This window comes from Schistocerca nitens, chromosome 2, assembly GCF_023898315.1.
Source record: "Schistocerca nitens isolate TAMUIC-IGC-003100 chromosome 2, iqSchNite1.1, whole genome shotgun sequence".
Classification (NCBI taxonomy): Eukaryota; Metazoa; Arthropoda; class Insecta; order Orthoptera; family Acrididae; genus Schistocerca; species Schistocerca nitens.
In genome coordinates this window covers 652,721,725-652,739,938 of record NC_064615.1, presented here as the reverse complement: position 1 = coordinate 652,739,938, position 18,214 = coordinate 652,721,725, and positions in this window count along the sequence as shown.

Sequence of the window (18,214 nt, the reverse complement as noted above, 5' to 3'; positions counted from 1 at the left end):
TTACCGCATTCGTGAGGTGCACTAGCCATAGAACGCTACGCATCGAAGCCATCAATTAGTTTCTTGTTGTTCTGCTTTTAAGCCCTTTGTGTGCATTGCCAGCTGTTTCGACTATATGGGAGGTGCTGGATGCATTGCATGAGGTCTCTGACATTATTGTCTATTACGCAGAGATGACGAACAATGAAAGACGTGCTTGAATTTCGAGCATCTGTTTTATAACAGCATCTGTTTTCCACCTTTACTGCACTTTATCTACGCTTGTGAGAAACAGAACGTTTTCGTCCTGAACATGTTGTCGATGGGCAACGCGATTTGAGAAAAATATGGATTTGAGGATACGATGAGCGAAAGGTTTAGTGTTACACCTGCAAGCAGGATGAGTACGGTGACACGTACTTTGGTCACAAGTCACATAGACTTTGGGGGACGCTGCTGGAGAGCGAGCTACACTTGTGCCCCTTGATGCAGTCGTAGACTGTAGGAGTGCTCAATTTCTTTGCACTTGCAAGTAGCATTGGTCACACAGAAGCCTCATATGACTACAAATTTTTTCATGAACAATTGGACAGGAGTGAATGGTAATCATCTCCTGCAACAACACTTTCCACATACTATGCTTACGAATCTGCTGGACATTGTACGATTGTCGTGTGTGCAAACTATGGTTCCAGCAAGACTAAGCCAGAGCACATTTTAAAGGTGACACGCGAGCATAGCTGACGACTTTGTGAAACGTTTGAAAGGTCGAACATGACATGTTTCGCGCCTGATTTAACGACCCTTGCTCTTTCTGCTTCTCTTTGGTGTGGGACTTGTTAATAAATAATAATTGTAATAATAAATAATAAAAGGGAAATCGACTGACACAATGGTCCGGCGCATGGGGCAAACATCTCAAAAACGGAGATGCTGGTCGGCTGTTCGCGTGCTAAAGCCGTGAGCATCTACAGAGAATGGTTGCAGGTGAAACCACGAGTTGGTGACAAGGTGTTTAAAGCTCACGCCTCAGCACAGAACGTGGAGAAACTTTTCCACTCCTTGATGCCGCTGGCAGTCTGTAACATAATCTGAATTTCTTTCCATTTTTTGAAAGGTCATTTTATAAGATTCTGTTACGGTAATCGCTGATAGCTTCACGCTTTGCCATTTTGCAACCAAAAGTGTTTCATTCAGTATTTCTCTTTGTATAGTCCCAAGCTTTGTCTTACATCTATTGTGTGTCGCTGTTTCTTTACAAATTTCTTTACAGAGACGTTATGACAAAGAAGATCACCCCTCTCATGAACTGTTCTAGTAGGTACATATCAGTTCAATACACAGTCAAGTATTCCTCTGAACATACATTCTCCTGCCCAGAGCAAAATGTTCCGAATGCCTGCTTGAGATATGACAGTACTATCTCTTCATCTAGTTTACTAAACACGTAAATCCTTCTACTTGTTTTGGTAGCCTTTTTACTTTTGTAATCATTGATGCTACACCTGCCTCTTGCGTCAATTGTACCATGTTCAATTGTAACGTCCCCTTAGAAAAATTTATTAATTACTCTGCTGATAAACCTCTTAAATTATTTGATTTTCAAACAGCTGAGCAAAACTGAACGTACTCAGACATCACTCTCTTTACTTATTCTGATCAACACTAAACTGACACACAATATTTTTTAGCGCAACGCAAGCTGACTTTCAATAATCCCTACAAGAGAATGGCCCTGACTAACATTAACTTATACGTTTCACAAATCACTTACCTCACAAAAATCTTCGTTACTCGAACTACTGCAATACAGCGAGCGCCACTACTGCCAGCTAAATAAAAGATTCAAACTACTGAAGGCACTAACTACTGATAGGCATAGTTAGCGAATGAAAGATTTTGATAGAGAACAATGTATTTACCTTAATAGAGTTCAAAAGTCATAATATATATAGCAGTTCATGACATCCATTCTTACAAATGTACTGTTTCTGATGGACACACGTCCAGATCATCCGCTCTCAAAAATCCGCCATCTCACTTCCCCACATCCACCACTGCTGGCGGCTCACCTCCAACTGCGCAACGCTACGCGCTGTTAACAGCCAACAGCCCAACACTACAATGGCAGACAACAATGCAAACTAACCACAGACTGCACACAGCACAGCCAGTGATTTTCATACAGAGCGATCGCTGCGTGGCGTTACCAATAAGAAAACCCAAACAGCCTACTTACACAATGCAAATATCTTCAAAAAGGTCAGGACTGTTTCTTGCCATTAGATCAAAAATACTTCCGTCAAGAGTAAACTTCCCAAAAACCTGGCGACTATTTACTACATCACCAGCCTCATATCCAGTCTATAAGATGAAGTTGATGAATCACGTGTTTGAGCTAGGCGTCTTATACTGTGGGCCTTCTCGCTGCCATGATCGTTAACATACGGTGACGTCGCTGATCCACCTTATGAGTGACCATCTGAAAACGGTAGTATCGATTACCGAAGGGGCCTTTGATAGACCTTACATTCTAAAAGTGAAGTTAAATTACAACCTTGAAAAATGACTTTGAGTGAGAGAGAGGCTTCTGTATCATTATGGGAGGGTGGTATTACGTTACTAGACAGTAAAAGGCACCCACGTCATATTTATACTGTAGCCGACATGCTGGAAAATGGAAAGAAGTAACGTTGCTTGAAGAGCCTCAGGTCAACGTGAGTTTCCCTGCAGATTAGAGTGACGTTATTGAGAACCAACGTGAGCGTTATGCCATCATGACAAGAAAAGTGTTGGGAAGACGGTATTAGGGGCGCTGGAATACTGACAGGACGGCAACTACTGCTGGTCATTCCACCGAGAAACACAGCAGGCAGTTCATAAGTGGAAAATTTGTATTAGGTGTTTTAATCAGAAAAGAGAAAGGAAATGTAAGCCAATGGACAAAAAATAGTTTTAATAAAAATGTTTTTCATGTGTTTTCTTCAATAAAAACTCTGTTGATATTGTTGGTACTGAAAAATTAAATCATTTTTCATTTTACTTACGAGGGAGTTAGAAAAGTAATGCAACACATTTCTTTCTGAAAGCTAGTTGATTTTGTCCACGATTCTAATACAACATATTATTCCCCATTCTTTAGGCTGGAAACCCCTATTTTTTAACATAATCTCCGTTTAATGCGACGGCCTTATCCCATTTTACTGGGAGGGCCTGTATAACCGCATAGTACCACTCTCCTGTTCGACGTCGGAACCAACGTCTCGCTGCATTCATAACCTCTCCATCATCCACGTAGTGCTTCCCGAGGAGTGCATCCTTCATTGGGTCGTACAGATGGAAGACGGAAGGTGCGAGATTCGGGCTACAGGGCGGATAAAGAAGAACAGTGCAGTGAAGTTTGTGAGGTCCTCTCCGGGTGCACAGTCTGGTGTGACATGTTGCATTCCCGTGGAGAAGGAGAAGTTCGTTTGCATTTTTTTGTGGCGACGAACACGCTGAAGTCGTTTCTTCAATCGCTCGTGAGGTAGGACATCAAACAGAATAACACATTCAGAGTCCGAGAGGAGTGTCGCCATGGCTTTACTGGCTGAGGCTGCGGCTTTGAGCTTTTCTTCAGAGGAGTGTTGGTGTGGCGCCACTCTATGGATTGATGTTTCATTTGCTGTTTGAAGTGACGGCTGTAACGATGTTCGACAGAAATTTCCACGATTATCCTCGTATTGGGCAGGCAATTCCGCACAGATGGTCCTTCGTTGCTCTTTATAGTCTTCTCTTAGGTGGCAAGGAACCCTGTGGGCGCTTACCTTTGAGTACCCCAAATGGTGGATGAGTGTGTCATCACTACCAACAGAGACGCCCAATTGAGCAGCGAAGTTTTTATTTGTGATCCGTCGATCACCTCGAAGGAGAGTGCCCCCACGTTCCAACATTGCAGAAGTCACAGCTGTGCGCAGTCGGCCGGCACAATGGAGATCGGACAGGTATGTGCGACCTTGTTGCGGTGATACTTAATTTCTTTCCCGTGTCCAGGCAAGAACATCTTCCTCTTTGCAGACATACCACATCCTTTGGCACATCCGCAAACGTTCAATCGTCAGATTCTCGCTGGTCATCTTACCACTTAACCATGTTCATTTTGCGACTCCTATTCCTAATCTATTTAGTGCTGTGGATTGAACTATACCGTAGTTGCTGCTATTGTGTTATTCCCTCTTTGGAGTGCAGGTTTGTATTTTGCAGAGAGTTCAACTATAGAGGTACGCGGCGGGTCTCAGGTCGACGTTCTAGCGGCACAGTCCTTTGGATAAAGCTCTTCCTTGACTTAAGATGAACTGGAACTGCTTGGTGGCTACACATTAAGAGCCGCGGGTCTATTACCTGTTTTTCCACTCTATTTCACTGACTACTCTGCGTCTGATATTTGGTGCTAGTATGGCCGCAGTTGGGTAGATTTTGTGGACTAGTGTACGCCTCAGACATCCGGTGACAAATCTGATAGCCTCATTTAAAGGGACGTCTACTTGTTTGGAGTGACTAGACATCTCCCACACTGGTGTCGCGTATTCTCTGGCTGCAAAACACAGTCCCAATGTTGATGATCGAAGAACTTCAGGTTATGCTTCCCATGTTGAACCGGTCAGTTTAGATGTAATTTTGTTTCTTGCACATAATTTTCCTTTTCGATCGGTACAGTATTTCTTAAATGACAGTGTACGCTGTAGGGTTGACTCCCAAGTATTTTGGTTTGGTGCAGTGTTGTATTTTAACTCCTTTCCATTCTATTTCCAACTGGCGTGAGGCTTCTTTATTACGCAGGTGGCATGTGCGCACTTGCGTTTCTCTGGATTAGGTCGCTAGTGATTTCCTTCATAGTAGTTCCCCAAGGTATGCAAAGCGTCTGTCGGTTTTCTTTCAACCTTTTCAGATGTTTTTCCTTGAATAGTAATGGTACTGTATTCTGCATGTATGAATCTCTCAGTTTCCGACTCTTGTGGCTGGTTATTTGTGTACGTATTGTACAAAGTAAGGGAAAGAAAACTCCCTTGTGTTGGTTTCTCCATCTGCTTTTCTTCGCTTGGAGAGTTACACAGAATCTTCTATTCTGCAACATGCCTCTTAACTTGTAAGTCAGTCGAATATCCTATGTTATTTCGTAGACTTTAGTGAGGAGTCGTTGGTAGTTTACTTTATCATACCCAGCACGATGGTCAACAAAAACAGCCGCAGTTATCAATTTCCTTTCAAATCCTTCTTCAATGTGTTGACTCGTATTTAGTATCTGACTACAACCTGGTCTGAATCCAGCTTGTTCAGGGACAACTTTCGTATCGATTTTGGTTGCTATTCTTGACAGAATCGTGCTTTCAAATAACTCATACGTGGCAGATTCGGACATTTTTGGCTCAATTGGCTCGTTGCCAGGCTTTGATAATGCTATTACGTGTGCTTTCCTGCACAGTTTGGGCATCTGAAATGTTTAACGTGAGTTCATCATCCCAATAAGCCATTCACTTTTTTTGGATGAAATTGTTTTATTTGTTCGGTTTGTATGTCATTAGGCCGTGCGCTTTATTTTCTTTCAGTTCTCGCACTGATCTTGCTAGTTCGACAGGTGAGAATGGATTTTCTAGAGATTCGCTCTCTCGCCCTGTGTTTCTTTGAGACTCACCCTAGCCGCTTTCTGTCTTGTTTTGCCATTCAGTAGCAGTTGGTAAGCTATCTAATTTGGGGTGACTTTTGTACTCTACGGTGGGCGCATAGAATCATTGCTAAGATTTTTTATTAGCTTCCACCACGCTCTTCAAGTGTTCTGCTTCATATCCAGATCGAATAGCAATTTTTCCCCTTTCCTGTTCATCTACGTTTCGGAGAAGTTCTTCTTTCGCTTCAGTTGTATCTGCTGAGAAACGATCTGCGTTGTTCTTGCTACGATGGTCGCTCAAAAGATCTGGTGAGCTTGAGTGAAGACCAGATATAAATTGGGCCTACATCCAAAAGTTCGACAAATTCTGTATAGTTTTTTGTGTCTGTTGCTTTGTTATCAACTTCGAGATCCAGTTGTTCTCTGAAAGCCTTCCATTTCGTTTGCTTGAAGTTTAAACGTCGTTTGAAGGATACACTTTCTACTTGGACAGCTCCAGAAACTATGTAAGAAATAGGGCACTGTTGCGTCCTGAGGAGAGATTCTTGTACTGTTTTTTTTTTTAACTTAGTGAGCAATGTTCTCAATGATGAAGATATTGTCAAGGTTATACCCTGTTTGCCATCTGCCGCTATTAAATGATGGTCTTAGTTTAGGATCAAAAATAAGTTTCAGTCATTCTCTTTCTGTCCCACTTTCTAGTTCCTCTCCATTTTTAACAGTTAAGTTATATCCCTAGTTGACACATTGACAGTTAAAATCTCCCACTACAATCGTGATGTCTTATCATAAAAGTTCTTTGAAGGTAAAATCAGTATTAGGTAGTTTGTGTACTAACGTAATGCACTGAAGCGCCAAAGAAACTAGTATAGACATATGTAAACAGGCAGAATATGGCGCTGCGGTCGGCAACGTCCATATAAGACAACAAGTGTCTGGCGCAGATGTTAGGTCGTTTACTGCTGCTACAACGGCAGGTTATCAAGATTTAAGTGAGTTTGAACGTGGTGTTATAGTCGATGCACGAACGATGGGACACAGCATCTCCGAGGTAGCGATAAAGAGGGGATTTTCCCGTTTGACCATTTCACGAGTGTACCGTGAATATAAGGAATCCCATGAAACATTAAATCTCCGGCATCACTGCGGCCGGAAAAGAGGTCCTGCAAGAATGGGACTAACGACGACTGAAGAGAATCGTTCAGCGTGACAAAAGTGCAACCCATCCGCAAATTGCTGCAGATTTCAATGCTGGGCCATCATCAGCGTGCGGACTATTCAAAGAAACATCATCAATATGGGCTCGTGTACCCTTGATGACTGCACGACACAAAGCTTTACGCCTCTCCCGAGTCCGTCAACATCGACACTGGGCCTGCTTATGATTGGAAACTTGATGTCTGGTCGGACGAGTTTCGTTTCAAATTGTATCGAGCGGATGAACCTCATGAATCTATGGACCCTACATGTCAACAGGGGACTGTTCAAGCTGTTGGAGCTCTGCAATGGTGTGGGGCGTGTGCAGTTGGAGTGGTATTGGGCCCTTGATACGTCTAGATACGACTCTGACAGGTCACACGTAAGCATCCAGTCTGATCAAGTGCATCCATTCTTGTTCATTGTGCATTCCGACGAACTTGTGCAATTCCAGCAGGACTATGCGACACCCCACACGACCAGAATTGTTTAAGAGTGCTTTCAGGAACACTTTTATGAGTTTAAACACTTCCGCTGGCCTCCAAATCCCTCAGACATGAACATTATTGAGGGTATATGGGATGCCTTGCAACGTACTGTTGAGAAGAGATCTCCACCCCCTCGTACTCTTACGGATTTAGGGACAGCCCTGCAGGATTCATGGTGTCAATTCCCTCCAGCACTACTTCAAACATTAGTCGACTCCATTCCATGTCGCGTTGCGGCACTTATGCGTACTCACGGGGCCCCACACGATATTAGGCATGTGTAACAGTTTCTTTGGCTCTTCATTGTAGTACACGGCTGTAGATCAGTTGTTAAAATTTCAACGTTGTTTGTGTCCGTGATGTAAAGGTAGTACTACCATTTTGTTCATGTGGGCGTTCTAATACCATCTTCATCCCATCAATTTTTGGCCTACGGTGGTTTACCCCCTCTGTGTTTTCTTGCAATGCCAAAGTGTCCCATGAATGTTTTATGCACTTGTCTAATAGTAAGAACTCTTTCTGTCTTAACAGACCTTCAGTATTTAACGAAGTCGTCACAATTTTTGGCCTCCAAGAGGTCCAATTTTGTGTGTTTGCCGTTTTCTCCTCTGTTTCCCGGTGGTAGTAGGATTAGCCGTTGATGCTAGTTCAACGTGCCAGGGTAGGCCCGATTGTGTTCTCTCTACACCAATCATTCACGGTGGCTCCTTCCGTGTACCGATGATGATAGACGACTCACCGTGCTTTTGTTGACTGCCAGGTATCTGTTGGCATTCTGCAAGCGGCTATGAATATCTACGACGCTCTTGTCTTCCGCCGAAAGAAACTCAGTTACAGCTCTACAGTTGGAACCCATTTCTATTACAGGTTACATATAGCGTCGCCACCTATTGGAATATTCCACGATGTCCCACAGCAATTTCCTCATTTTTTCAGCCGAAATTGGGCGAGAAAAAAGTGTATTGCATTACTTATTTGACACCTCTCGGACATTTGGTGTGGGAATTACCTCCTTTATAACGAAGACGCTGTGACAAAACAGTTCGTGATAGAAAAAACAAATGAAGTAAGATATGGATTCAGTGCCCAAAACGTATGAGATTAAGTTATTAACCCAGAATACTGTCATTAAATTCAGGGGCAAGGTGGTGGTAGGGGAGGGGGATGAGTCACACCTTACTAGGGAAATACTAGCAACAAAAGGAGGTCTGAAACCAGCTATTTCCGAGTCAGTATTGCCGCACAGTGCGCCTGAACGGCCTCGGCTACAGACACCACCATACCCCTCATTAAACTAAGCAGTTAAAAGACACAAAAAGTTTGGAACTGTGGTTACTGGTGATAGTGGACAGAACACACACTTTCCTGCGCACTGATTACAACACCAGAATTGCGGAACAGTGTGTGCTGCGATAGCTGTGATAAAGCGAATGTAGAAAAATTGTGATGAACTTGTTGCCGAAAAGCAAGTATATTTAAAAACATCTATATCTACATCACACTCCGCAAACCACCTAACGACGTGTGACGGAGGGTACTACTAAGTGATCCCCCCTTTCCTCTTTCACTCGCGAATGACGCGTGGGAAGAATGATCGTGGTTAGACCTCTGTATTGGCTCTAATTTATCTTATTTTTTCGCCACGGTCATTCCGTGAGATGTATGCTAGAGGAAGTGAAATGTTGTCTGAATCTCTCCGGAAAGCGCCCTCTTGAAATTTCAATAGTAAGCCTTTCCGTGATGCACAATGCCTCTCTTGTAACGTCTGCTACTGGAATTCGTTGAACATCGCCGTAACGCTCTCGCACCGTCTAAAAAATACCGGGACGAAACGCACCACTCTTCATTACATCTTCTCTATCTTTTCTATCAGTCATTCCTGGTAAGGATCCCAGATTGATGAACAACTCTCAATAATCTGTCGCACAAGCGCCCTGTAAGCCACTTCTTCGTAGACGAACTACATTTCTTTAAGATTCTTCCTTTGAATCGCGGTCTAGAACATGCTTTTCCTGCTATTTGTTTTACGTGGTCATTCCACTTAAAGGTCGCTGTAGGTACTCTTAGATTTTTGCGGTAGATATCGTATGCAGCATTTTTTCATCAGTAGTGCAGTTGTACAGTAGTTGATTTCTTTTCCTGTGTGTGCGCACAATGTTCAGAAAATGGTTCAAATGGCTCTGAGCACTATGGGACTTAACAGCTGAGGTCATCAGTCCCCTAGAACTTAGAACTGCTTAAACCTAACTAACCTAAGGACATCACACACATCCATGCCCGAAGCAGGATTCGAACCTGCGACCGTAGCGGTCGCGCGGTTCCAGACTGACGCGCCTAGAACCGCTCGGCCACTTCGGCCGGCCGCGCACAATGTATTACATTTATTTACGTTCAGGGTCAAATCACAGGGCCTGTAGTGTTGATCCATAGTCTGCAGGTCATTCTGCTAACTGATACGGGCTTCTGGTGTAGCTACTTTGTTATAGACAACCGCATCATCTATTAACTTTACATCTGTCGATTTCGTTCTGTTAAGAGCGACGTGTCGAGTTCTGTCTGAATTCAGTCGCAAATCTAGTCCGACTCTCGGTAAGCTTGTTTTTTTTTTTACAGTAAAGGGCAGTACAGGTCGGTGTCAGATGTCTTCCTGAAGTCAAGGAACACATCAACCCGGGCGCCGTTACCTACAGTTGTATGAATCTCATGGAGGAACAGAGCGAACTGAGTTCCGCAAGATCTCTGTTTGCGGAATCCATTGTCTCCCTGTGGGCAGCCACTACCATTGCTTCAGAATCTCTTTAAACCATGCAACGACGTATCTAAGTTTATGTTACAGGTGGATACTATGGGTGTGCTTCGGTCACGTACGGGCCGTGTGGTCTCTCCGAAGAGCAGAGAAAAGGTTCGTAATGGTGGCAAGCTGAGCCATTCGGGGCCACTTTTATGGAGCGCGCAGACGTCGTAAAAGGAGCTCATCTGGGGATTATTGCCGAGTGGCTGCCCTTAGGAATTCCTGCCGCCGAGATGGGCCACGCGTCTCCTCGCTCTGTTTGCCCTTTTTTTCTGCAGAGAGTAGATGCTTAGACATGTGCACATCATTGCCGTCGGCGTTTGTTGACTTTTATAAGCGCTGCTTCAGTTCCTTCACAGTTCTGGTGGATGAGTTATAGCGTTCTGTTTCGAGATATTCATTGTTCATTCTTCTTATATTTCGACCCTCGACGGTACTGAATACATGCGTTCTATAGGATTTAACGAAGTTTACGCCGGCTACAATTTTTTTTAAATTTTAGGTTTACTGCTACAAATATGGCCGGAAGAGTTAGTGTAATGTCAAGACACTGGCATCTTATTCGGGGGGAAGGCCATCCAGATGTAGGTCCGCCATGATTTCCTTAAATCAATTCACCCAAATGCTGAGGTGGTTCCTTTGATCCTTTGAGAGGGCACGGCCGATTTCCTTTCCTTCCCTTCCCCGAGCTATACTCGGCCTCTGATGACCTTGTAATTTCCCTTCCACTTCCGAGAAATATCAGTCTTTAACCACACTCAAGATCACCGTTAACAAACCGTCAGTTCTAAGAGTATAGGCGTCAAGCAAGCATTACGTGCATATGCTTTGACTGTGGTTGCCGCACATATTGAAATATACTGAAAATTCGTGGTAGGGAAGAACTGTCTGCCATAGCAAGATTTTACCGTAATTTTTCCTCCTCGCATACAGTTATGCTATCTGCTGGTTATCTCGCAGGTAAGTTTTACACATACTCGACTTTTGAAGCTCATTATATCTTACCAAAGTTTTTATACAGACTTATCTCACCTAACTACGTTAGTCACCTTCAGTGGGCAACAAAGAAATAAAGTTGACAGTTCTATTTTCATATAAGGTTTGTTTCATGCCAACACTTTAAGACTTCTTTAATATTTATATTATTTAGAGGCAGGGTTGGGAAAAACCGGAGCATTTAAAAAAAAACATTGGGTTAAGTTGTTGTTTTCGGTGTTACTGTTTCCTGGGATTTTTTTTCAAATTGATAATGAAATAAATTCTTATGATTAATTTATTCAAAACACTAACCCATTTTTACAATTACTCTATTGGTGGAAATAACTGATAAATTATATAGGCAAAAATTGTGAATTTAATTTTCTCATGTTGGCAGCCAGAGACTTGCACAGTTATCACAGTCCTTTTGTTAAGCTTAAGCCGGCCGGTGTGGCCGTGCGGTTCTGGCGCTTCAGTCTGGAACCGCGTGACCGCTACGGTCGCAGGTTCGAATCCTGCCTCGGGCATGGATGTATGTGATGTCCTTAGGTTAGTTAGGTTTAAGTAGTTCTAAGTTCTAGGGGACTGATGACCACAGATGTTAAGTCCCATAGGGCTCAGAGCCATTTGAACCATTTTTTTGTTAAGCTTATGGTTGTAAAGATCAAGTATTTGTCGTGATTGTTTTGCTTGTTCCAACATCGATCCATATTATAAAGGTGAGCTTATTTTAGCTGAATTTTGAGCTATGGGTAAATCTTTTTCAAAGTCCCGATACGGAAGATCTCTGTAAGAACGGAATGAAATAAGAAAGGAACAATCACTAGAACTCTTTCAGTATCTTGCTAATATGTATGATCCAAGATTCAGACGATGAAGATTAACTTCTCAACTGGAAGAAAGTGGAGAAAACAGGCTCATAGAGATGCGTCCAGAGTGAACTGCAAGTGTTATGTCTTTGAGGATTGCTGATTGCGATTGTTTTCCTGCCACTATGTCTCCTGATACAACTGTAACACAGTTCCATGCAAACAAATGGTGGAAGATAATGGAGCTGAAAAAAAGGAAACTTCCCTACACAGTTGATCACTTTTGTGAAAAGTCTTGCCCTGCCAGCACGGCATCCATTGAGAGAATCTTCTCCCCCCTAGGGGCTTGTTTGGTCAAAACTAAGAAATAGTTTAGGTGAGAAAATAGTCAAAAAATTAAAATATCTACAAATTCCTACGTTGTTTCAAAAAGAATTAAATCGTACTTTACAGTACATCAAGTTAAAGTTTTTTTCTTGAAGTTTGTTACTTGCCTGTGTTTCTTATATTGCAAGAAAAGTTACAACACAATGTTAATAAAATAAATGCTTGTGAGAGTTAATAGTGCCTTCAATAATTTGTGTCAGGCTAACGACGTAACATTTTGTACGTGAATTCAATTTTCCTAGTTAAGTATAGTTAGGTTTTGTTGTTTTTTATTGATTCTTTTAAATAAATCCCTCAATCTTTTTCTTGGTTCGATTTAAGCTACAACAGCCCTCTTTAGAAGTACATGATTGCGATTCAGCAACTGCAGTTCCCCCGAATCCACAGTTAACCTAGAAGACAGATCATGAGAAGCAGGGGTCTGGCTACAAGACGTTAAGCTTTTTTCAGAGTGAATGGCTCCGTAACTTTTTGTTTAGTGATCAGCCAGCCTCATAAATTTGCAACACTTTAGTTGTCTTCTCTCTTTAGTTCCCTACTTTAGAACAGATTTATTTCAGGGCGTCATTCGGGAAGAAGCACATGTCCGCACTGGGGAAGGACAGGAAGTGTGTTTGTGTAATTTGGAACTGTTTTATGTTTATTTTGGTTGACGTCAGCAGCTCACAGCAAAGTTGTAGCATCAGTGTTATGAAGCACTTATTTTTCATTCGAACTGGGCATTGTGTAATAATCATAATCGTCGACGTGGCATTAAACCGTATCTAATGTAATGTAATACCTTTATCTTTGATTTTTAAACCAACGTTTTCCATTGAACAGAGACTGGTACGTTGTGGGAAGTGAGAATACGAGGTCAGTTCAAAAAATTCCGGAACTTTGTCCACAGAAATTTTCCACGCTTACCTTTACATATTGTGCACGATCTCCAACAATTGTTCTCCTTCACAATTGATACACCGTTCCCAACGCCGATCTCACTTCCGGAAGAAGTCTTGCTGGATCGCGCGAAGCGCCTTTTCCGAAGTTTCTGTTATCTCGTCTTTGTCTTTCATCTTGCTCCTTTCAACGGGGTTTTCAGTTTTGGAAATAAAAGAAGTCCACAGGGAGCAGGGGTGGAGATTTAGTTTCTTGTGCAGTAGACACGCACCAACATGGATGAATGTGGAGGTGCGATATTGTGATGCAAGAGCCATGCATTGCCTCGCCACATTTCAGGCCATTTCCTTCTCACATTTTCTCGCAGGCGTCGCAACACGTCCCGATGGTACCGTCGATTAACAGTTTGTCCCTGGGGCACGAATGCATAACGAACTGATCCTTCAAGGCCAAAGAAAACTATCAGCATGGTTTTGACATTTGACCTGACCTGACGAGCTTTTTGTCGTCTTGGGGAACCTTTCCCGACCCATTGTGAAGATTACTACTACTACTACTACTACTACTACTACGTGATCTGGCCCAGTGGACCGCACGCATCTACAAGTTTCCTCCTCCACTGTAGTCAGTCTATTGCTGCTATCCGCCATTCGTCCACATCTATTGACACTTGGTTTAAATCTTCATGGAGTCCATCCCTCCAACGCTTCTTGGGTCTCCCTGGCGGTCTCTTTCCTGCAGGTGTGAAATCCAGGAGCTTCCGAGGCCATCTGTGATCCTCTTCATCCGGGCCACATGGCCGGCCCACTGCATTCGTTTGGCTTTGACGGTTCCTGCTATGTTGGGCTGCTGGTATAGTTCCTCAAGCTCTTGGTTGTATCTGATCGTCCATTCCCCTGTATCTGCATGCAGAACCGGACCGAAGATCTTCCGAAGCGCTTTGCTCTCAAAAACAAGGAGCTTATGGAAGTCCTGTTTCCGGATACTCCATGTCTCACAGCCATATAGAACAACAGGCTGGATCAGGGTTTTGTACAGTCGAATCTTGAACTGTCTGGAGAGAGATTTGGACCGAAGCAGTTGTGCTGGGCTGTGGTAAGATCGGTTTCCTGCTTGTATTCTGGCATTGATCTCTGCTTCACATGACGAGTTCTCAGTGAAAAGTGCCCCTAGGTATTTGAATTCTTGCACTCTCTTGCAGCAATGGTCCCCGACCTGCAGTGATTGTAGATGATCAGCAGTCTGACAATGACCACGCGTCATAACGAGGTACTCTGTCTTGGCTTCGTTTATGTTTAGCCCAAATTTGCTGGCAGCCTTCTTTAGTGCTTTGGTCATTTGCTCCAACTCCTCTTCCGACCTAGAGAGTAAACAGATGCCGTCTGCATAGGCTAAGTATGCCAGTCTCTTTCCTTAGATTTCAATCCCTTCGTTCTCTTGGAAAGTCTCGCGTACGATCTTCTCGAGGGCAAAGTTGAACAGGATAGGGGACAACCCATCTCCTTGCCTGTCACAATTTCAAACTCCTCAGTTACGCGATTTCCCATTGTGAAGATTGAACATCATAACTGTAGGCTCGCCCTCAGCACCAGTTATGATTCTCTTAGGGAACATCTCGTTCTCACTTGCGCGATCCAAAAGCTCTTCACAGATTGCGAGGCGAAGGTCTTGACTCATGAGCCGTGGGACGAACTAGGCGGCTGTACGATGGATTCCAAGATACTGTGTCAGGATTTGATGATATATTCCAACTGAAATGTAACATTCTTCTGCAATCTCTCGGACAATCAGTCTTCGATTGGCACGTACAATTTCGTAGACGTTTCTGACAAGAGCGTCGTCGGTAGAAGTCGAAGGGCGTCCTAAACGAGGGGCGTGTTTAACTTCCGTCCAACCATATTTTAACCGTGTGAACCATTCGTAACACCGAGTACGGCTTACGCACTCATCATCGTAGGCTTCCTGGATCATTTGGTGTGTCTCTGCAAAGGTTTTCTTAAGCTCCAATAAAAATTTAATGCAGAAGCGTTGCTTCTCAAACTCTACCATCTCGAAATTCGCAAACTGTGCGACACATCGTTGTTCTCAATACATCACTGAACAATAACTAACAGACATACAACAATGAAACTTCCGGCACTTACGCATTAAACACAGAGATTTGCGGGGATGCCAACCGCATTTCGCTCCAGAAAACCATTGGCGCGAAATTAGGAATGTTCCGGTATTTTTTGAACAGATCTCGTATGTTCAGTTTGGTGGAAACACAAGCGTATAATAATACGTTTCAAAATGGGGCACGAATACACTGAAACTGGTCATGTAATTAACAGGTTCGAAATGGTGGTGAAAAGGTTATTTTCGTACCTGTAACACAACAGCCGCGGATTCGGAAAATACATCTATTGATACACCAGTAATAATAATTATCGTCATCATTTGAACCTGGATCCAGATCTCTAAACTAGTCCAGTGCTAGCTCGGCAGCTATCCAACGTAGACAACTTCTGAATAGAAAAACTGTTCAGAAAGAAATCGATTTTATTACATCTACTAATAATAATCATTTTCTGATTGTATACATTGATGGCGTCACGCATAGCAACTCACTAATTGGTCACAAGAGGTCTTGTTTCATAATTTTTTGTTGAGACTTATCTTAGTGAATACAATGCCTTTTTCTGGCACAGTGGTTAGGTGCTGGACTCGCATATGGGAAGACAGCAGGTCAGATCCTCAACTTAGGTTGTCCATCTTTTCATAAAAAGCCTAAGGCAACCGTCGAGATGGTTTGTATCAAAAGAACACGACCGATTTCCTTTTTCAGTCCTTCCCCATTGCGAACATGTTCTCCATCCCGAAGACCTCGTCTTCTACGGGATATTAAATCGAATTCAGTGTAATCTAATACCTATTTCTTTGATTTTTAAATCAATATATTCCACTGGTGGTTATCAATCTGGTACTTGCGGTCTAGATCTTTACTAAATTGATTGCCTTTGTTATGTTAATTGTTACTAAACGTGATGTAGAGACATTATTTTAACTTTTTGCGCGTTAAATAGATCACAGTATGTGATGTGCTTAGCTTACATCATTTTGTTCATAACAGGACACTTTCTTAAGATATTAGCTACGTTTTTAGTTAACTGCCCTTATAGAACCTCAACTGTTAGCACAATTTTACACCCAGAATGTTATATAGAAATTTGGAGAGTTACAGGATGTCGTTATCGTCTCTCATTTTTGTGTCTAGTCATTATGATGGCACATTTTCTGTGTCGTAATTTTTTGTAGCGTACATTTTTGAGAGTTCCATGGCCATCTGATGTAGTTACGTCCGGCTTGTTGCGTAACAGTTTATGAAACGACATGGACGGTACACCTCAGTATCTGTATTTCCGGTTACACTTCTACCTTTAATGATATTTCGTATATATTCAAAATATGATTAAACGTATATATATATATATATATATATATATATATATATATATATATATATTAGTGTGTTCCTAAACTATTCGTCCAAATTAATGCAGAAGGTGGTGAATATCAAACAAACATATGATCTCTGAAGTCAGCTTGCAGTGTTAGGGAACATTTTGTTAGTCGGACTGACGTAAGTTGTTGTCGATATCGGTGACTGGGACTGTGTTCTGACATTCAGAACTGTTCTGTGTATGTATGGTTGGCTATATTGGTTGCGTTAACCTTTGAATGTTAGACAAAAGAAGTACTTCCAACAGGATGGTGCGCCAGCCCATTCCAGCACTGCTGTGAGGAATCATCTGAGAGTCACCCAGGTCACCTGTCCTCGACGTGGTACTGCGTGCATACCAGCAAGTGGTCACTCATTTGAGCAGTTCCTGCGAGTGCCGCTGCTGTAATCAGCATGCTAAACTACCTTTTGTGTAAATCGTTCCTTGCATCATAAGAAAGTTTCTTCAGGGGCCATGTGTACTGCAACTAAATATATTTTTTTATGTTAACAGAATCTTCCGTCGGTTCTTGGTAGAACAATATTATAATGCTTTTGTTCTACAATATTACTTTTATTGTTAACCGGTTTTTGGCTTACGAGGCCATCTTCACATATTTACTGAGTATTAACACCAAAGAAGTTACAATGTTTGTAAACAACATTGGAAGATAAGTAACATGTAAGTTTAGGAGAGGGGAAGTGTTGAGCTGTGTCTAGTCATTTAGGATTAGATCTGGACCATCATATAATCATCTCTGTTGTTCATTACTTCCCACACTGTCTCTTCCTACATATTCCCATTTTCCTGTGTTCATTAAGTTCTTTTGTTTTGTTGAAGTTGTCTTTGTATTCCATATAGACTGTAGTTTGAGTAGTTAAGGCTTTCTTTTAACTGGCACTTGTATTACTTCCATGCTTTACACCTGTTGTAGTTGTTACATCAGATACTGTTCATATTTTACTGTGTTCATATATTTAATGCAAACACAGTCACGGTTTTGATTATAATGTTAATGTTAAAATGCAGCACCACCACACTCTCAAAGATTAAATTTACTGTAGGTTCCCTCAAACGCCTCCATTTTCCTATATTTATTTATTTCTGTTTATCTTATTGATATTACTTAAGTTACTTATGTATTCTATATTTACACTAATAATTGTCTCTTCTTTCAATTGGTTTGTGTATCACTCTCCATGTTTCATAACTCGGGATGTAAACTTGTCTAGTACTAATTTTATTTTATTTTATTAGTTTTGTTTATTACTAGAAACTGCTATGTAGGCATGCTATTCCTATTTTGTGTTAAAGGTTATCCTGTCTACTCCATTGTTATGTATGTACTGTTCAATTTTTACTTTTTCATTGCATTCCCACCACACTGTCAAAGATGTTACTTACTGTATGTTTCTACTTCAGTCTAGACGTGTTACTTCTCTTCCTATGTTGTTTGCTAACATTGTAACTTCTTTGGTGATAATACTCAGTAAATGTGTGAAGATGGCCTTGTAAGCCAAAAACCGGTTAACAATAAAAGTAATATTGTAGAACAAAAGCAAACTGGTGCTTTTCATTTA